Below are 23,063 nucleotides of genomic sequence, written 5' to 3'. Positions count from 1 at the left end.
TTATATATAGACTCCATATATAAAATAGAGTCTGTATATCTCTATATAGAGAGTCTTCAATAAAATAGAGTCTATATGTTGTTCTTTTACATAGAGAAGAGATGAGGGGGGAAAACTATAATGTAGTCTTTTTTTTTTCCTATGTTTTTTTGGATATCCTTATGGTCATATTAACCTGCTGCATTTTCCTGAGTGCCAAAGTTCTGTAGCAGTTGTCACCAAGAGGTTAACACCAAGAGGTTAAATACCCCCCCTACTTTAAAAAAAAATAAAAATAAAAAAAAATATTATTATTATTTTATTCATCAAACTATTTTTTTTTTTTTTTAAGGAAAATCATTCATTTAGATCAAACCATATTTCCCACTTTTCTCTCATAATTACATGGGATATTTCTTCTTGCCTTTGAACTTATAAGTATTGATTAATGATGTATTTATTGTAATACTGAATATTTTCTTCAACAGACTTTTCTAAATTAAGTCCTTGTAACTTTTTGATCCTAGAGGAGATGTGGGTACTTGACCCAGTTGCTAATGAGGTGCTGTATAATCTCACATACCCCATAGCTCAAAATAGCAGGATGCAGTATAAAAAGTACATCATAAAAGGCACTATTGGAATGCTTTTTGTCTTCACAGGCAATACGCAAAAGAGATGACCTTCTGAGAAAGTCGGAAGGTGATTTCCTGCAGGCAAGGAAAGGTATCAAAGCAAAAGTGGCTGAGGTGGAGCACCTTGACAGTGTGGTCAAGAAACTGAAAGCCAGTATCCAGGACACACAGAAAGAAAGGAATCAGACGGAAACAGAAACCGCCATACTGAGAACTGAGATTCAGCAGCTAAATCGGGAACTGCAGGGTGTGCATAAGCAGTGCAGAAAGACAGGTAATAATGTACAAAAATAGTAATATTACAGAAATGTGAATTTGGCACAGTCTAATGGAACAGAATTTTCAATCACATGGACGTATGATTGTTGTAATCAAATGACTATAAAGGGTTCCCTGTACTGCTTTAGGGTAAATTTACAGCTATAGACTGTGTCTTCATCAAAACTAAATAAACACAACTGATTTCTTTTATTTCTATTTCTGCTCTCTTATCTTTGTAGTAATTTGGTAAAACAACTATTTCTGTCTCAAAACACCTGCTCATTCACTGGCAATACAAGGTATGATTTGAACTTAACAAATTTGATATAATTGCTAATATTTAGGTGACTTTTTAAACTGATATGATTGATCCCCACTGTAGAGAAGGTAACAGCTTTAGCAGTAACACACTAATGAATATTATATATATATATATTATTTTTTTTTGAGAGAGAATAATATCCACAAAAGCAAAATAAGATGCAAGAAAAACAAGCAATCATTTGATTATGGAAAAAAATGCTTTAAATCATTTTTTCATTGGTAATTTTGGTTTTTACACTTAACATCTGTGTTAGAACTAGTTTTCAAAATAAGCAAATGCAATGAGGAAATCGCTATATTAATATTTTGAAGTCATGGTATAGTAGAGTTTGAAATATACTACTTTTACCAAATAAATTATTAATGAAGTCATTTGGAACATAATAGACAGCCTGTGTCAACCCCTTAATTTTCTCTTCCACTATTCACAACATTGCCAGATACGTGTTTCTGGATAAAACCCCCTAGAGGTCTGCTGCAAATTCTTTTTCAATACAACCAGATCATTGCAGATAATTGTATTACACAGGGTATTGATCCAAAATCGTTGTGCACCGGAAACATCTGAAAAAACATGATTATAGCTTTCTGTTTATTGTTCGTACATCATATAAGCAGGCTTTTGTGTGAATCACCTGTAAGAAAGGCAAGGTGGAAACATCAGAGAAATTACCTCTTTACAAGAATCTATTGATCACTTTAAATCAAAGAAGTATGTTTGACATAAGATTACCTGCCAGTTTGAACATTAGGTACACTATGTTATAGCCTGGGGCAGTTGTAAGTCTGACAAAGGGATTGTAAATAAAGCATGCAGCTGCTAGCGCCTCTGGCTTGGGATCAACCAAGGCTCAAGTCCAAGGCATAGGTAAACTTAAAATAATTTAACCCTTTTTTACCAGGACACTGTGAATTAAAACAGGCTATTAAAAACAGTGACTAAGTGACTTTTTGCACGTTTAAATTGATATACTAATTGCACATACTAATATACATTGTTGGATCCATTTGCGAATCAAAACCAGTATAAATAAAATAGATTTAGAATGTACTTCGGTCTCCAGAAAACAGACAACACCTCTAAATGAATTCTAAGAACTTTAAAAACATTTTTAAGTATCTATTTATGGATAATACTGAGAATGTTATTTCAGATAAATTTGACAGTGACTTAATAAGTTCTGAAATTTGAATACATTTCATACAAAGGATTATCTTTTACATAAATAAATCAACAGCTGAAAAACTTTAAAGGGAAAAGGTAGGTATTACATGTAAAATATTTACCATTCTTTTGATTTCAAACTCAGATTGAATACTAGGAGCCCACAGATAATTAACTGTACTCAAATAAGGAGTCATGTTTTTTCAGTGAGACCATCTACCTCAGGAAATTTGCATACAAATGTATGACAGAAATGAGTCCAAAAAGCCCCAGTTTTGTTTTATATTATATTTCTTTTTGAATTATGGTAGTTTAGGCTTATTTACACCAAAACTATTATTGCTTAAAAAACTCATTTTTATATATGAACAAAAACTTGTAATAAGTTTTTCTATTAGACTACATTGTTATTTCAGCATTTGTTGGCATTACTAAACATTTAACTCATTAGTTAACAGACATTCAGATGTGCTTGAAATTCAGTAAAGATGAGCTGTGGGTCATATGTGTCACTTGTTAAACAATTAGCTGTTCTTCTCAGTTGTGTACTTTCCTTGGGCACAAATTTAGATAATTTGTATACAGTACTTTTTTCTTTTTTTTTTTTTTTTAGCTTACAGAAATGGTTACTATTGTCTTGTTTTGTAAGAATTGCGGTTTTGTTATGGTCATAGAGAACAAAGCTTTTTTTTTTTTTTTAATATATAGAGAGAGAAATAAATTGTTCTGGATGATCTAGGTTTGTAAAGATAGATATGATAGCTGTTCTTGTGCACAAGGCGAATATTGTTGGACATTAAAGACAATAAATGCAAAATCATTTAAACAGAAAACAAATGTTATTCTTTAAAGTATTCTATACATCTAAGCCCAGAAAACATTGTTTTTCTTGACTTCATTGAAGCCTAGTGTACTTATCACTCTTTAATATTATATTACAACACATTAAAACCAAGCTTTTTTTTTTTTTAATTTATTTATGATCATGTGAACTCCACTTGTATGGTACTTACTGCATTGCGATCACTAAAAGCTTCTTCATTTTATTTTTTTTTTAATTCTCTCTTGTCAAATTTCAAAATAATTTTATTACCTACTGATGTGAATGCTTCCTATAACATGTCTGTTGTACTTGTTTAATGATCAGTTCAACTCCAGTATATCTAATATTAAAACTGGTACCTAAATGTGTGAATGTACCTGAAGCTGTATATTTACAGAACAAAAACAAATATGTGTGTACACATACACCCATACCTCCCCACAAATTCATACGTGCATATACTAAGGGTCAAATATTTAAATTAAAACCTATGTACATATATCTTTTAGGAAAATGGTCAACAAAGAACAAAGGAAAAATGTCTTTGTCTTAAATCACTTATTTTTCTGAGAGAGCTGGCAGCGTACAGCTATCTGGTTTCTTTTGGTCTAAGGAAAGATTGCCATCTATTGGATGACCTTGGAAACGAATGGGTTTTTACTATGTATGTAATCTGTAATTCAAAAAAATAATAATAATAAAAAAAAATAAAAATAATAAAACACACACACACACAAAGAAAAGTACCATAATGAAATTGAAGACTTTGAACTTAAATAGTATACATTATGATCATGAAACAGGAGAACAACTGCCATCGTCTCAAAACTGAGATTTTAAATTCCAGAATAATTTACATTATATGAAAGCAATAGCTATTTGCTTTAGAATGAACTAAATACTGAATGTCTGTATATACAGTAATATTTGCTAGCAGTTTAAATGTTTTGCAGAATACTGAATCCAAGTTTCTTTATTTAACTTTACTGAAATATAAGGAAAGAGTTTTAAACCAGGTTTTAATATATTTGTAGCATATATTCCTCTCAAGATTTGGGAACAGAATGATGCTCTTCTCCTGCAAACAATATTTGTCCAGCTTTCACAGACTGTTGCACTGCATTACATTTAAAACAAAGATATCGCTTGGCTTGGGTTTAAAATGTAATGCTTTTTTTTTTTTTTTTCATATATATCTTTCAGCCCAAGAACTTGCCAGTCAAGATGAAAAACTTCTTCTAATGGAATCCAGCTTGAAAGCAACTCAAGAGCAGCTAAGTGAGCAAATAGCAGAAACAGTTCACCAAGAACAGAACAGTAGAAAATCACAGACAGAGCTGAAGACCCTGAGAGAACATATTATAACATCTGAAGAAGAAATTAGTGATTACAAGTGAGTTATTGCTTTTTCAGTATTTGATAAGCAGAAGACATAAAGTAAACAGTAAATCCTTTTAATAGTATACTGTGTTAAACACTTTTTCAGGTAAGATGTAATATAAATATTTTCTATAACTATTGAATAAAATTTTAAATCTAAATGGTTAAAATATATTTTAAAATATATTGTGTACTTAAAAATTGAGTTTAAAAATATTGTTGTTAGTAGTCTTTTTAAATTTTGAAATGAAAAAGATTCTGTAGTGTTGAAGCAGAATAATATGTATAATTATTACCTATATATTGATTGTATTCTCATCTTCCTCTTTTTAGAGAGCAAAGTTTACTTGTGGGCCTTACTGTCCTTATATATTTTTAAATGAAGCTGTCTCTAAGCAAGACAGTGTCAAATTAAAGGAAATTTGGTAACATCAAGGTACATACATATGAGGTTGCTAAAAAATTAAAATAAATAAATAAATAAAATACATACTGTACTTTAGAAAAGTTTACATTGAAAAAAATACCTTTGTTCTTCTCAGAATAATTTAATATCTATAAACTTAAATGTTAACTCTCAAGATTTAATTAAAAAGTACTAATCTTCAATAACTCTTAGTTATAAATTATCATGATTTTAAATATATTTTTGTATTGAGCCACAAACTGATTAATTATTCAATTTTTTCATGATTTAGAGTATGGTAAAAATGATTCACTTCTGTTGATTTTTGCCTTATTGTATGCAAACTGTTACTCTATCCTTACAAATGTCATATTAAAAAAATGTTAAATCTATAAACAAAATCTCAAGCTGTTTTTTAATATCACAGAACACAGATGAATACTTTATACAAGACAGTTTGACTGAAAAAGTCTGTTCATTCAGTGGTACATTGAACATTCAAAGCTAAATATTTTATCTCAGATTTGTGGCAAGCATCAAAGATTGCCTCAGCAAATCTCCTCTGGTTTGCTACGTTTAGATGCAATAAACATAATATGTCTAAAATCACAATATGACAATGTTGTAATTTTTACACTCAGTGTAAATGACTTTCAGACTGAAGCTTCACCCTTTCTGTAGTCAAAAGGTTAAAGTCAATTTTATTTGCAGAGGACTGGGAAAAGGTCCATAAAAAAACAAAACAAAACAAAAACAAAAACATTGTCTTCAGTAATGTGTCTTCATTTCTTTAAATAAAATAGCTTGGTGGTTTTCAACCTCCAGTTATATCTCTAAAGACATTACTACTACTTCTCTAGGGAGACTAGTGACACTGATTTGCTTTCCTAACCTAGCTTGACTCTTTTTCTACAGTAGGTTTTCTTAACCATTTCAAGCGACTCCTCAGTTGCCAAAATATCATGTTATGCAAATTCCTGTGGATACTTATTTGAAAATAAAAAGGTTAAAAACTTCTAGGACTACTGGTTGTAACTTACTGTGAGATAGTGGTGGTGGTGGTGTTGGGGGCAGGGAGGGGAGAATTGAAAATTCCAGCTGTATCTGATCAATCGTATGATGAAATACATTTGAGGGAGAAGGAATCTTGCAAAAGTTGAATGAAATGAGTCTTTCTGTTGTTGAACTAGAAATTCAAATGGTAAATGTTAGAAGACTTTGTGAGATACTTTTGTTTTTACGTTTTTACAGTATACATTGTGTGAAAAAATCAAAACTTGAATGAATCTATTAACAAAAAAAATATTAACTAAACTACCCTTTTCTATTTTATTTTATATATTAGTTTAGTAACTTCAGAAGTTTGTTATTTTAGTACAGGAACTGAACTTTGAGCAATGGGAGTTTTTTGATAACTGTATAGATTATTAAAATATTTTATTGACATTGGTTAAGTTTTAACTTTAAATTTGTAATACTTGAATGTTAAGAGTACTATGACATTACTGCAGGATCATAGAGAAGTATTTGTCAAATTAGGAAAACTAACACTGTAGATTTAAAACAACAGTTTTAACTAAGTTGAGCTAATAAAGCTAAACTCTTAAAACTAAATAAAATATAGATTTTAGAAGCTGAAGTCTTCCTATAAAATAACATTTTACTGTATACCTGAAAACAAACATGTTGTGCCAGTCAGTATCTGCTGTGCTCAGTTCCTTGGGAGACAGAAAGAACAATGGATCTCTGTCCCCTGGGTCTTCTGGGACAGGGAATGTCATAAAGGTTATGTTCAGTCACTATGAAGGGTACAGCACATGTTGTAAATCAGGATCCCTTTGGTGCTGACTTCTTCGGAGTCATATAGTCCTGGACTTTACCTACTGCCCTACTTAGTGATTCTGGCAAATGCAGCTGGTATCAAGGTGAGAGCATAGGACCTTACAACGAAAAATACAGTGCAGCATAAATTGATGGGTTTAAACTGCACAGAGAACTAAGATTCTGTTATGGCTGTTGTGGGGCCTTTAAGAGGAAAAGTCTATTTCTGCCATTTCTGTGTGTTTTTATTTCTTTATTATGAAATCATATATTAAAACTTATTTCTCCTGGAAGTGGTAAAAAGAGAAGGGATTGAAGAGCGCTTAAAAATAATAAAAGGAGCATTATTTTCATTAGATACAAAAATAAAAATAATTAGTTTTAAAATAGAATAAAAATATTTCCTGCTAACTTCACAAGATGCCAAAAATGCATGCATTCCAGGTGGAAACAGCTAAATGTTTTAAGTAGTCACAAGATCTGTTCACTGTATACTGATTCTGGAAGAAATAAACTTAAAGTAACACCTGCCCCACCCCCCCACCTCCAATATAAGCCTGTTACACTTGAAAGATTTGTTCGGAATGTCCAGTGGGAACCTGGAAATCGTAATAATTTGTAGTATCGATTGTGTGAAGCTATGCAGCTGGGGCCTCTGGTGAATAGACAGGAATAGACATTTTATTGATTAACTTTTACAGTCATATTTTCAAGACTCTGCTGCAACATAATTTTCACTTCCCAGCTTTGTGCTGCTGCATCATGAAACTTGAATTCTTCTCTCTTAACATTTACCCACCTGAGGGAAACAGTATGGACTTGTCTCTTTTAAGCTGTGCTCTGCAGAAATGCATAATACTTGGTGCAATGAATTCTTCAGAATTTTCCCTCTGCTGTCACAATAAAATGAAAAATCTTCAGAAGTGATGTTAGTAAGTATTACATAAGTTGAACCTTTCATCCACAATAGATTATATGCTATTGTGTAATACCTTATAATAATTTTTATCCACATTTGCTTTTTTATTATTTTTATTTATATTTATATTTATATTTATTTTTATTTTCTAAGTGGCTAAGATCATTGCAAAAGCAACCCTTGTTACTTACACCACCAAATTCCAGAAGTGTTTAATGGAATTAGTCCCATAATGATATAGGTGATTATAGTAGTCAGTGGAATTTTTAAAGAAAAAGATTAAATGGTTCCCTGAAAAACTGAAGTGAACTATGAATAAGAAAATACTCACTTTTAGGAGTGACAACATGCATTTACTAAAATTCCTTGTAAGAATACCAAAAGGGGAGTATTTGAATTTTTATCATTTAAAAAAATAAAAGTATATGTACTGAAGTCTAAAGTAGGTGAATCTTAGAAAGTGTTACTTCGTATTTCTGAAGTTACTCATTTCCAGAAAAGAAAGAAGTGGCATTATGCCATTTTGCAAAGAACTGTTGCATTTTTTTCCCCAGCATGGGTTTGCTTTCTAAATTATATGCCTAAAACATTACTCTTTCATGCACATACACAATTAGTAGGAAAAATCCCTGTCTGTTTTTCATACTTTACTTGGTTACTTTCACTTGGGTCATGTTTGTAAACTAAGTTTAATAATAGCTTTCACAAAATAGGCCGAATATTCACATGTGTTGCAACTGATGCTAGTATGATTTAGACCTCTGTCATGCCATTATTTATTTTTTTCTGAAATTTAATTTTTAATGTATTCTAAGTATACAAATATTTAAGATATTTGTGGTCGTGTTTCCTTTTATCCTCCCCCTCTCATCAGAGACATCCCACTGTGCTCCACTGCATGGAGCCACCACTAAGGTGGAAATGCTCCCAGCCATTACTAAAGGTTCAGCTTGTTTACCAGAAAGGAATAATTCCTATTTTCACTTAAAAATTCAGAAAAAATGTGAACAACTTTAAGTTAAGAAAACAGCATTAAAGAAAGAGGGAGAACAGGAGCTACTGAAGGCCCTAATGCCTATTGGACCTGGAGTAATGTCGAAACAGAAACAGCCTCAGTCAGATGAAGAACTAGAAAAATTGTAAAAAGTAGGTAAGATTCTTTTTATGCAAGGAAAGACTTTATTATCTAGGAAATTGAGAAAAGTAACATCACATCCTACATCCTAAAGGCTTCCTAGGCCTCAGTCTTTCAAGCATTTATGAATGTCAACAGTTTCATGAAACCAATTACCTTATATACATGTCAAAGTCTGTTCACAGGTTTGCAAGATTGAAGATGAAAACTGTCTTAATATAAGTATTGTTCATGATTTTATTTAGTAGTTGTGATGCTTTATTACAGATGTTAGGTAGTGAATCATAATAATAGGAAGTAGGTGAAGTGACTGATTATGTTAATTTAGATAAATTTAACAGAAATTCAAATGAATGTGATTTGTGTGTGTGTGTGCACATGCATGTGATTTACTCAAAGAAGGGTGAAATAATATTATTTTTTTCTAAACGTGTGTGGATATGTTTAAATGAGCTTAAAGTAGTAATTGAGTAAGTTTTTTATGTTCTAGGTAGATAATCCTCTAAGTGTTCAAGACTCCATGAATAGCATGGTAACTTCATTGCTTGATTTAATGTTTAGTTTCCTATTTCTTTTCTATTTTGAAATATCAAGGTTAAGACTTCTTACAGTTATCAGAAAACATTTTCATTATTAATTAAGAAAATTAAATTTTAAAATTTGCAAGTTAAACAAATTTGAAATATTTAAATTTTTTACTTATAGTAATTTAAAAAAAAAAATCTATATATAGCAAAATGTTCCCCAGGAAGTGCAATTATTTAGACTGCACAAATTCAGGACTAGTTCTATTTCTCAAATTTAACCATAGAATTCCAGGTTTTACTGAGGGATAACTGAAGGCCAAGTGGATACATTGCTTTAGTTGTTTATCTCAGAGAGAACAGAAAATCTGAGCAATTTTAATTAGCTTCTATTATTTAGTTTGATTTAAATGCAGAAGATATAAAATCATAAACATAGAAGTATGAAGTTATAGCTAAGAAACTAAAAAAATGAAATTACTGCAAAAATGAAATTACTGCAAAAATGAAGTCCTGAAGTAAGTGAAAAATTGTGCTTATTGACTTTCAGAGTACCTCTGACACAAACACTTAATTAAATAAATGAAATAATAACAATAATATATCAGATGACCATCCTGGTGTAGAATATGGTCCTATACATTGTGTCTTCCCAGGCAGGATAGTTACTACTGGGAAAAGCTAAACTGATGGCAACAGAAATCTACATGACAGTAAGCATTAGCAGTGGCAGGCAAAATTATTTAAGAAAAGAGAATATAAAATTAAGAAAGACAGATGGACTCATAAGAGTGAAATACAAATCAGGATTGATTTCAACATAATGTGGTAGAGGAATCCCCATTTATTGATCAACTTTAAAGCCCATGCACAGCACTTAAAAAGATAAAGTAAGCAAGGTCAGATAATCAAAGCATTTAAATAGTAAAAACAGCAACTGCCACTGTAGACTGCTAAAATAAATCCATAATACAAATTGCTTTAGCAAAAAGTGGATGAGCAGCTGATCTTCCTATTGAACTTTATACTGTTCAGTGACCACACTGGGAAAAGGATTGGGAGAAATGCCTTGAAGATCAATATTGAGTGAGATGTAGCAGGGATTCATTCTGAACATGAAAGAATTACAAGTATGAGAGTAGAGATCTTGAGGAAATGTCATCAAGAAAGGACTGTTCTTTTAAAATATCACATACATTACACAAACGTGATATTAGATCTATTATCCCTGAGCATTGAAAGCTTATTAAATTAGATATTTACTTATTGTAAAGCATGAACATAAGAAAAATATAACTAATAATATTACTGGAATTAGAAGAATTCAATAACTTCTGTCTTTAAAAAAAAAAAAAAAGACTTTTTAATATATTAATTAAAATGGTACTCATTTGGTACTAGTACTTTCCAGCCGTATGTATTTTAAGATATTTTGCTGACTAGAAATGATAAAACAGATAATTGTATTCTTTCTTTCTCTCTTCCGCATTCTCTCTTCCTCTCTTTCTCTTCCCCTCTTTCTCTCTTTCGTTCTTTTTTTTTTTTTTCCTGTATCCTGTTGCTTTTCTGAGTTCAACGTGCAGCTTCAGTTAACCTGTTTAAGAATTATTCTTCCAAATTTGTTTTAAATAACATTTTCATAGATGTTTTTAATGTTTTATAGAAAGTATAAAACATTAGAAAGAATCTATTTCAAATGGTCCGAAATTGAATTCCTACTAAACCTTTACAGGTTTTTCATTTATTTATTTATTTATTTTTAAATAAGATGTTTAAAAAACATTATAGTTTTCACTTCTACATTAATTTTTGCAGCACTTTAAAAAGTATTTATGAGAAAGAAATACTAGATGTAGTAGTACTGTAGTAGTTTATGGTTTCATATATGTTGTATTTTTTCACAGTTTTATTATATAATTTTGTGAGAAATATTGCACTTTCAAGGACATTTTGCCCCATTTAAAGGCAAAAGCCTATTTTTTTTATTTGTTTGTTTGCTTGTTTTTGAATTTAATCTTTCCATTTCACATCCACTTCTAAAGGAAAGGTGGGGAGGAAAGTGTTAATTTCAGAAAGCAATAACTCATCATTTCAAGATATTTGTATTTCAAACAATAATAACAACAACAACAAAAAGAATTAAAACTAGAGTATTTCAAACATTGTTTTCTTTTTAAAGAGAGTGTTCATGCTTTATTTGAAGGCCTTATTCAGCAAACTATGTTAAGGAACTGAGTCCCAAAAGCATAAAATTTGTTTTCTGTGGTAGCTCTATGATAGCCCTTCCCATAATGAATAGTTATTTACAACTAGTACTGGTTCCATATTTGCAATATGAATTGCTGATTACAGCAATTTCAATGGCAAATTGCAAAATAATATTCCTAGTTGTCAGAGAAAGGTCAGCTTATTTGCATTCATTAGGAACTTGGAGGGCCATACTGCAAGCTTTTCTTTTGGGATGCTTACACTTATTGATTTTTATACAGCTGTAGGAAAAATTAATTACAATTATATTTCATTTACCTTTGGAGGTTGTATGATAATAATTATAATAATAACAAAAAAGTTCAACATCAAAAAATCATTCAGCAAATTATTTTTTTTTTTAATTAAAATTGTTAGATTTAACTTATTTAAAATAATGTCTTGAATGGTCTGAGGTTCTTACAGAAAGTTCTTACAGAACTTTTGTGAATAGTCATAATACTTTTATTTTCATGGAGGTGCATAAGCACTTACATTAATGTGACATAAAGTATTCACTACTTTTCTCTTTAGGAGTGATTTTTAAAGATGCTTTTAAACTCAGAAAACATTGAATCATATGCATAACTTTCCTTATGTAGGGAACTTTCTTTATATCACTTGTATAATAATTAACTCCAAAATTTGATTTAAGCAAATGAATAATCCTGGCATAATAAATTATCTTATTTGCACACTTACATTTTTTATCTAGTTCTTAAAGACCTTTCAAGACCAAGAGCTACATAAAATAGAACGGAAATATTTTAGTTGCTGTTGTCTGCTAGCTGCTTAGGTCTGAGAAATGTAAGTAATCTCTTCAAAAAGCTGAAATGGGAAAAATGCCAACAATGTGGGACCAGGAAAGGCAAATTGTCAGACTGAGACAAAACTTTGTGGAAATGGAAAGAGAAATGGAGAACTTAAGATTTACACATAGCAGTGATGCTCAGATGGTATGCATTGATGTATTTGAAATCCTGTTTGTATTATATTGAGAAATACTGTACATGATTAGTGCATATTTCTGTGAACTTTTAACACTTCAGATGGATTAGAATGTCTTATTTTGATCATATCCATATTGTTCATTGTGATAAGATTAGGTCCTGAGTCATTAAAAAATGTTTGGCTTATTTCCATTACATTCAAGCATGTTTTAAGTAGAAAAATATAGAATACAGTTTTCCATATTGTGCATATATAACACATGTTTGAGATTAATCAAACTATAGTCACCTCTAATTAACAGCAGAGAGCAATTCCAACATGGGGCAGAGCCAGATGACAAAGAAGTGAAGCACATATTTAAAAGATAATAATAACCAAAAAAAAAAAAAAAAAAAGCTATGACTTCCTTAAAAATACTGAACCTGTGGTTCTGTGGGTACAATGAATAGAAACTGTCAAATAATTCAGTTTTATTTTTTTTCTTAGTATGGACAAAAAAATCCAGAACCAAACACTTGTATAAGTAAATATATTCTTTCTACATTAACATTTTTTCCCCTTTACCCTCAGATGATTATAAACCCCTTGAAATGAAGAGCAGAGCAGAGGCACAGAGAAACAGAGATATTGTATTATGAAAATTCCACTACTGGATTCATTTTAAAACACCCTGACCACAGCCAGGATTGAAAACTTTATACTGTAAAACTTTACACAGTAAAATCATTCCTGCAAATACACTGTAGCCGATAACTTCAGGGTGTTATCTTATTGGTTCTGTGAACCAGTCATTTCTACTTTGCTTTCACTCCATCTCTTATTCTAATCATTTTATTTATTACTTTTTTTTTTTTTTTTTTTTAAGTATTTTCATTGAGTGATCTCTCCTCAGATTCAACACACTTAATTTAAGATGAGTAGCATCTTAAATTCTTGCTATATAAAAAAGTTGCTTCCTTTTTTGTGTGTGTGTGTTACACCTAGCACTACAGCATTTTCAAAAGCTTTGTGTGATCTGATTACATCATGGTATATTGTGGTCTTTTGCTAGGACTACTCTGCAAGAAAACTAGAAATCAGTATCAGAACCTGCTTCCAAGCCAAGCAGATTTCAGGAGGCACCCAGACTAAAAAGTAAAAATGGATTCACTTCTTTCTTATGAATACTTTTCAAACTGAAAAAGGATTCATGGCTTGGTATATTGTCTGACTTTCAGAGGTCAGACAATGATTTGGCAAGCAGACACATTCTCTAATAGGGATGTAATTTTTGTTATTTTTTTGGCCACCTTGTGCCAGTCAGGCTAAGGTATACTGCATCAATATAAGTCTATCTGAAAAATTTTCTTAGCCATTATTATTTTTTTTTTTTTTTCATGTACAAGCCAGGAAAAATGCAGGATAATAAATACCAATAGCAAGACACCACCTATCTCCAAGACATCAGAATTTTTGAACAGAATTAATGTTGAACTTTAAGATAAATGCTCTGTTGCTCTCTTTCTGTATTCACACACATATACATACACATAGGTTTGTTAATCTCATTCTTGGAAATGACTGGATTATTTTCATTTAAACTTTCCAAGATAATTTGGCCTTGAGCAAAAACTCGGTGAGACGAATTTCAACATAAACAAATTATGTTTGACAAAGCTCTAAGCAACTTAAAACTGTGTCTTATGTTGGAAATTTTTTTGATAGGACGGCACAATGATATGCCATGATATTACCATCCTGCCAATAGAGGAAGATAGATCAACGTGGACGATCAACACCATCTTGCTGAAATGGATGAGAGCAAGCACAGGCTTTTTGGCTAATAGGTACGAACTGAAACTTTGAAAATAAGTACAATCCCTAATGTATGAAACTTAAACTTGACATAAAATATAATGTTCACTTGCTTATAATTTTCAGAGTTGTATTGTATGCCTATGCATCTATGAGGACAACAGTCTGTGATAGCATGTGAAATTTTAAATATTTTTTTAATCAAGGAAAATGTCCTGTTCTTGTTCTTGAATTCTTTCAATATTTTACTCAGAAATTTGTATGGAAAGGACTCGTTGTCTGTCATTTTTGTCAGTAAAAGCCATTCTTCTAAAACCCAGAGCTGCTTCTTTCATTTCCTTTTGCTTGTTTATTTTGCATGTATTGTTCTGCTTTAGAAGATGTCATGGTTCTTTATGATTTTTTAAAGTTAATTCATTTAAATTCTTTTGCAGTTTTCTTTCAGATGGATATTTTAGTCATCAGAGTTCATAGTGGCAATATGAGTTCTTTTTCAAAATCTGGCAACCTCAAGGCCCTTAAAGACTCTAAAAATCCTTAATGCCTTTAACCAGAAGTTATTTTCAGTATTTCCAGGGATCTGTCTTTACATCCTGATTTGTAGAATAATTCTTGGTAGATGGTTCCATGAGTCTTACAAGTCAGGTAGTGAATTTGAAGTACAAACTTTTATCATAGGACATGACAATATTAAGTCCATCCTTGTCATTACAGATTTCTCAGGAGAATTGAATGTTCTGTGGTAGACATATTGTTGAACATTATTTGAATCCAATTTTTCTGAATGACTTGGCTTCTTTCTTTGCAGCTACAAAGCAAAATTTAATCTGTGGATTTTATGGCACAAAAATTTCTTATATAACGTTGTCAGATTTGTTATATTAAATTTAACCAAACGTCTGTTTATCTAAAAAGCAAACAAAAAACAAAAAATAGAAAATATAGTAACACCCCCCAAAAAAATACAATAACCCTCCCCCAAGGGGAAAAAAAAAAAAAAAAAGACAAAAAAGATAATATTTCTTAAGTTTTTTTTGTTTGTTTGTTTGTTTGTTTGTTTGTTTTTTAGTTATTATTCATTGTTCTTCTTTACTTCTGAGTATGTTAAGCCACTTTTGCCATAATTTTATCCATCTATTTGGATGAGAACTTTCTTCATCTGTAACCATTACCCTGACTCTTCATGTTTGGCTTGCAGAAATACTAGCTCCCCATTTATTGATACATCTACATCATAGTAAATTTGCTGTTTTTTCATTGTTAATGAAAAACAAGAGTTTAAAAACCTTCCACTTTTTCTGTTGCCAGATTTAAGTGTACTTACTTAAGTTTGCTTATACCAGTGGCTAAACAAGAAGTAATAAAGTATTTATATTTACTGCCCAAGGTCTGAGATGGAATGCTGCTCACAACCCACAGTAACTTCCTCACATATTCTCCTTCATTGGAAGCATTTTTGTTATGGACTGCTCACCTTTCACACGTCTTTAATACCGTCTACTGAGAAAAATATTAAAAAGTCAAATATAACTATTACTTTAATCAAAGGTGTTTCCTTGATCTGACAGACGTTGGTTGGTTTTCTCTCATCTTCTTGTTTTATTGCTTCTAAAAGTTGGCCTGGGCTTTATGACTATTTGACATCTGTTTCTTCACTGAGATTTGCACCAATTATATTTTGCCATTCATGGAATGCAAGTTTGTTTATTGCTATCCTACATAAAAATTTCTGCCAACTCTTTTTGTTTGTGTGGCAATTACATCACTGCACAGTGTAAACAATATTTGTCATAGTATCTACATCTACTATTACTTTTTTCATGAAGAGAAATGCATAAAGGCAAACCACATCAAGTGTTTAGCAGAAGTGATCTAGCTTTTCCATATTTTGGAGTGGAGTGTTATACAGTGACTGTGACTGTGGTGACTGTGGTTGCTTAAGTTCTATAAGATGTACTGTCATGGTAGTGGACTAATTAGTAAAGCTAACTCCAGAAAAGGAAATGTAGCGTATGGAAGCAAGTAGACATACTCTTTCTGATTCCTAGGCTACCTTCATAACAGGATTTTATTTTATTTTGTCGTGTAGATGTTGACTCTATGATATTTGGCAGTATGGCTGTTTGAACAAGTTGTCTATTTCCTTACAGGCTAGAAAATATCCTAATAAGGCTCAGCCAACCCCTGAAGCACGTTTTTAGAGGTTCTGTTTCAGGTATGCATAGAAACAGACACCGGGAATGTTTTCAGACATGATCATCATACTCTGCTATGGCCTTTTTTTTTTTTTTAATACTTAACATACTTAACAAAAATAAAATAAAATAAAAAAATAAATAAATAAAAATCCTGCTTTCTTTGGAAAGGTAATTACCAGGCAGTTGCCAAGTGAGTAATGAAAAACTTGTTTTCTTGATAATGACTTCTTGAAAAATACCCAGATAGATCCCACAATTATTCTCTCATTCTCATGAACCCAAAGTTTTTATGAATATGGTATTCTGATGAGGATCTGAGTATTCTGAGAAGGTGAGGTTTTATAATATACAGTAAGGTATATATAGTAAGGTAGTCAAGATATCCTGAGTTTGCACAAGTGACACACTCCAACACTGAGACCTACATGACTAGAACAATGTTAGATAATACACCTAAGTTATGCAATAGACAATTGTTCCTTCTGATATATATATATATTAACAGATATTAATTATTTGCAGAGAAATAGCTTTCTGTAGCTTTTTTTTAAAGCCACATTTTCAAACACTAAGCTGAAAAGTATAGGAAAGAAAATAACATCTTAGCTAGTCTATCATAAAATATACTGATCAGTCTTTACAGAGCAATTGAAAATATTCACTTGTACACCTAACAAAAGTTTATCTCCAACCACCAGCTTATTTCCTCACTGTAAGAAAAGGAACACAGTATCTGCCTGGTCTCTGAGTATGACACTTTATTATTAAAATAGTCCAAGAAACTGGAAGTCTATATCTCTTCCAGAAGATAAAGAACTGGAAGGCTATATCTCTTCCAGAAGAAGAAGAATTGTGATATTTTATCTAATTATGCTTTTTTTTTTTTTTTTTTTTCCTTGGCCAGAATAAAAACTATGGTGCCAACCCTATGGAATTGGTAAGCCTTCACACTTTGGGGAAAAGTAATTTTGGAAAATATTTTGAAGTAATCTTTGTCAGAAAAACAGCTGACAAAAATCTGAAATGAGAACACAGTATGTCAGGGAAAATTCAGAAGTTAAGCTGTATCTTTATGCAACCTTACAGAATCCAGCCCAAATTCTGAAGAGTTATGGCATTTCTACTTGTATATTTAACTGAAAAAAAACACCACTTTTTTTGATATAGAAGCTAAGGAGAGTCAGATAGAACAGTTGGGGCTTGGGGATTTATTTAGTTGGGAATTATTCCTAAATTATGAACATAAGCTCCTGAGAATTATAGGGCTGGTAAACTTACTGGCTGAATGAGTTTCTTGGAGTTTTTTCTTCTACAGTCCCTTAATGTACCCCAATGTTTTTAAAACAAATTTTAAAGAATTTACATTACATTAAGAGATTTTACATTTTCAAAGGGTGTGCAATTATTTATTTATTTTTAATACTAGATTTTTTATGTGTTTGTATTTTTTATGTATTCTGGGATATAAATGGATTTTTATATGTAAAGATTTACAGGATAGTAAATTGTCTTGTCTTTGGTATCAAGATAAAAAATGGATACCATTTGAAGAAACGTATGCGAAGAACAAAATCAAAAGAACAAATAAGGAAATGTATTCACAGGAACCGGGTATTGTATAGTGAATCTTGGTATATATGGCTGAAAGTTTGCCAAATTCATTTGCCCACTCTGGAGCTTTGGTTTAAATCATAGTTATTGATAAGGCCAAATAAAGTTCAAGAGAACTAGTTCTCTCAGCTGCCTTCTCTTACATATGTATTTATAGAAATGAATATCCTTTTGTTTGTTTGTTTATTGATTTTTACTTTTAACTTGACACAGTTTTTAAAAAAAATAATGTGGCTTGATTGGTCATAATTTGCGTCCCTGAAATTAATAAGCAAGAATGAAAAGGATTAAGATGAGCAGAGCAATTAATGTAATAAAATGTTTCTTTAAATAGGAACAGAAAGATTTGGCAGGAATGAAAACATCTAAATTATATCATATAATCTGACTTGTTTTATTTTTTAAAACCATGAAAATCACATAGCAAAACAGGAAGAAGAGATGGGCCAGACACAGAAAAAACACTGCTATGTAAAGGAGGAGCCCTTAGAAGAACAGTCTCATTGCTGGGCGGCTATGCTGCAGTGCAAAAACTAATAAAATGCCCCAGTACTCAGGTAATAACCTTTGTACAACATGTGAAATGGAAACTTAATGTTTGAGTAAATGTTCTTAGAATATAAGTGAATGTTCTTAGAGGATATTTCCAATGCTACTTAAATAACATCTGCAAAATTCACTTTCAGCACAAACTTGAGAAATATTGCTTAAAATATCTACTAGCATTCTTTTTTTTTTTTTTTTTTTTTTTTTCAATAGTGTGAGTGGGATTCATTTTGTCAAATTTGAGGTGTCTCTAGTCTGGATGGAAATATTTGAAGTGTCTAAGTTCCCATTACAGTGATCAGCAACTTAATCAATTCAGTGGGTAGAATCAAGGGCTGAATACCTTCCAGTGCCTAAAAGAAACCTATGAGAAAGTGGAGAGGGACTCTGTCAGGGAGTGTATTGAAGCAAGGGGTAATGTCTTTAAACTAAAAGAGGGGAGATTTTAATTCGATATTAGGAAGAAATTCTTTGCTCTGAGCATTGCACTGGAACTGGCACAGGTTGCCCAGAGAAGCTGTGGATGCCCCATCCCTGGAAGTGTTCAAGCCCAGGTTGTACCAGGCCCTGAGCAACCTGGTGCATTGGGAGGTGTCTCTGATCATGGTGGGGGGGTAGGAACTAGGTCTCTTCCAACCCAAACCATTCTGTGATTCTACGATTCTGTGAATAAATGTACAGTCAAACAAGTATTAAAGTTTCCAGATGAGCAGAAAATCTTTCCAGATGACCGCATGACCAGATCTCAACTTGAGGTAATGGAAGAGTAGGTATAGAGTCATGCATAGTTATCTACATGCAGACATCGAAATTTAGGTGAGAGGAATTATTTCTGATAAGTTAGCAATTTTACAGTAATTCATTATATGCTCAAAAAACAAATACATGTATATATTTTTTATCTATTTTGGTAATAAATGTACTAGATATTTTAAAAGCTTAAATACCGGTAATTGCTCTAAGCAATATCTAATATATAAAGACAATGAGCTAGATGGGAATGATTAATGGCAGAGAGAAAGAGAAAGACAGGTTGAAATAATATATGTTTGTCTTTCCTGAGTCTGAGTACTAGAGCCCTTTCTTTCTTAACCATTACCGTTTGTTTTATTATTTATAGTTGTTTTATTATTATTATTATTATTATTATTATTATTATTATTATTATTATTATTATTATTATTATTTATTTCCCTCTAGAAAAAGAAGGATAAGAAAATGTGAATAGATATGAAAGTGAGAAAACCAAAAGACTTAGTAATATGACAATACTCTTCTTCCACTCTGTTGTTACTGGAAGGATGCCAAAAGATGGGTTCTCTACTATATTATTTCACTATAGTGGTGCTTGAATTTTGGAGCTTCACTGAGCCTTATGCACAGTATAATAAAGTTTATTGAACAGAAATACGTTATCGCCTGTAGGCTGTATGATAGCAAAGTGCTTATATTGAAAAAATAATAAATATTCAGTTAAAAATGTTTAGAGAGTTGTAATTTGTCAAGGATTTATTGTATACAAGTTCTCTGGAAATACTAGTTCAAGAAATGCTACACAAATTTTGGATGAAATTTTTCACTTCACTTTTATGATAAATGTTTTGCATTTCCAATATTTGTAACATAATATAATTAGGATATGTATGTAAAAAATGCAATAAGTTCCTAATCAATTGTTTGAATATGTGCTTTAAAAAAAATAAATAAAATAAATAAAAAAATTTGAGATTACAGGAAGATTTAACGTAAAGATAAATACACAATGAAATTCTAATCAAGCAATTGAAATAGTTACTCATGATGAAGCTAGGGTTATCAATGTATCAGAACACAAATTGCTTTATGAATATTGATTTTCTGCTTGATAGAGGCAAATTACTACTGGGAGCAACTGGTTCCATTAAGATTCTGTATTAGTCAGTTCCCATTTTCTGAAGCTAAGTAACTTGGAAGGTATACTGAAGGTTTCATCTTTCTGAAAACAACATTATCTTATATAAAGAATTATTATATGTAAGAAAGATTTTTACATTGAACTATGGTAACTTTTTAGGCTGCTTTAATGCAGTCACATAAGTCTGGACATAAAAAAAAAAAAAATCTGACATACATCAGATAAAACTGCTTAATTCTCCAGATATTAATGTATCATACATTACAAAGACAGAAGAAACACTGTAATCAAGTCTGATATGTGGCACGATGCAGACCATGAGACTTCACTGAATTAAGTGGTACATTGTGTCTAACTAAATGTGATTGAAATGTGGCGTATTAAAATGGATCATATATTTTGCAATACATTCTTGATCCAGTGTTAGACAATTCATGACAGCCCTTCATAGGTTGCTCCAATATTTAGTAAACTATCTTTTGAAAACATATAGCATGCTGACTCTGTATCATTTTATCACCTTACTATGCACATAATATGAAGCCTAATATATATCAAAAGTATTTTATAATGTCATCTTTATCAATAGCATTTGAAATCTCACAAAACTGATACAGCAGATGGTTTGACAAGATGTGTTTAAAGTAAGTTCATGGTAATTAATGCATATTTGTTCCCTGTATCCACAATTAATGGAAATTACTCTGGATTTATGATATTAGTTGTTCTGATATTTTGCTTGGAACAGATAAGTAACTACCCTCCCTGAATTGTTTGAATAACTTGCTAAATACTAAAAAGTATTAGCAGAGAATTAATATGTACTGTTTAAGAAGCTTTCAAGGTTGCCAAGACTAAACACCATAGAAATTATCTAGAATTTTTTTTTTTTTTCTCAAAAGCACTTCAAAAACTCTTAGGTATGTTTTACCTCAGCAAGATAAAATATATCTATATTTCTGTGATTGCAATCACTTTTATCATAAGCCCAAGATACCGTGCATTCTTTTGTTAGAATAGAAAAACTTAGTTGAAGGGACTTGTGAAGATTATTGTGTCCAACTGTCTGACCACTTCGGGTCTAAATGAAAGTTCAAGCATACTGTTGAGAACATTATTCAAATGCCTCTTGAACATTGAGAGGAGTGGGGCATCAGCATCCCTATGAATCTTGTTCCAGTGTCTGACCACCCTCACAGTAAAGAACTTTTTCCAAAAGTCCAGTCTGAATCCCCCCTGGCACAAAGGTGTGCCAGGGGACAGGCACAACCTGTTCTCATTTACCAGGGAGGAGAGACTGACACCTCCTTCTACTTCCCCTCCTCTGGAAGTTGAAGAGAGCAGTGAGGTCACCCCTCAGCTTTTTTTTTTTTTTTCTCTAGACTAGACAACCCAAGTGTCCTCAGCCTTTTTTCAAAAGACATACCTTCCAGCCCTTTTGCCAGCTTAGTTGCCCTCCTCTGGATTCTTTCAATATCCATTTTATGTTATGATGCCCAGAACTCCACACAATATTCAAGGTGAGGATGACCAACAGTACATATAATGGAAGAATCACTTCTTTTGACCTTTTGCTGATCATGCTGTGTTTAACGCATTCCAAAATATCATTTGCCCTCTTGGCTGCCACGGCATGCTGCTGCCTCAAGTTGAGCTTGTTGTCAACAAGTACACCCAGTTCCCTTTCCAGAGAGCCTTTCTCCAGCCACTCATCTCGCATTGTATACCTGTGTAGAGCATTGCTCTATCCCAGAAGCAGAACCTTTTTCTTTCATTTTGTTGAACTTCACAGAATCATGGAATCATCCAGGTTGGAAGAGACCTCCAAGTTCACCTAGTCCAACCTCTGATCTAACATTAACAAGTCCTACACTAAACCATATCACTAAGCTCTAAATCTAAACATCTTTTAAAGACCTCCAGAGATGGTGACTCATCCACTTCCCTGGGCAGCATGTTCCAAAGTATGCCTTTCTGTAAAGAAGATTTTCCTAAGATCTAACCTAAACCTCCCCTGGCACAACTTAAGCCCATTCCCCCTCATCCTGTCACCAGGCATGTGGGAGAATAGACCAATCCCCACCTGGCTACAGCCTCCTTTTATGTACCTGTAGAGTGCGATAAGGTCACCCCTGAGCCTCATTTTCTCCAGGCTGAACAAGCCCAGCTCCCTCAGCTGTTCCTCGTAAGACTTATTCTCCAGGCCCCTCACCAGCTTCGTCGCAAAGTGACCCCTTCTATGACAAAGTGACCCAGCGCGTCACTTTGTCATAGAAGGAGATTAGGTTCGTCAAGCAGGACCTGCCTTTCATAAACCCATGCTGACTGGGCCTGATCACCTGCTTGCCCAGTAAGTGCCGCGTGATGACACTCAAGATAATCTGCTCCATGAGCTTCCCTGGCACTGAGGTCAAACTGACAGGCCTATTGTTCCCCGGGTCTACCCTTCG

General features: G+C 32.1%; 1 long non-coding RNA gene across 2 annotated transcripts; it reads left to right on the top strand.

Annotated features, from left to right (window-relative positions):
- The first annotated feature begins 4,254 nt into the window (after positions 1 to 4,254).
- Positions 4,255 to 20,462, top strand: LOC106015873 (uncharacterized). 2 transcript variants are annotated; one of them, XR_005263850.2, is made up of 6 exons: positions 4,255 to 4,580; positions 14,275 to 14,396; positions 16,515 to 16,579; positions 17,467 to 17,499; positions 18,598 to 18,730; positions 19,920 to 20,462. It is a non-coding gene; the product is annotated as an uncharacterized lncRNA (long non-coding RNA). The 2 variants fall into 2 exon arrangements; XR_011807443.1 differs by lacking the exon at positions 17,467 to 17,499 and having other exon boundaries at positions 4,258 to 4,580.
- The last annotated feature ends 2,601 nt before the right edge of the window (positions 20,463 to 23,063 follow it).

This window comes from Anas platyrhynchos, chromosome 2 (assembly GCF_047663525.1).
Source record: "Anas platyrhynchos isolate ZD024472 breed Pekin duck chromosome 2, IASCAAS_PekinDuck_T2T, whole genome shotgun sequence".
Taxonomy (NCBI): Eukaryota; Metazoa; Chordata; class Aves; order Anseriformes; family Anatidae; genus Anas; species Anas platyrhynchos.
This window is presented reverse-complemented; position numbering and strand designations above follow the sequence as displayed.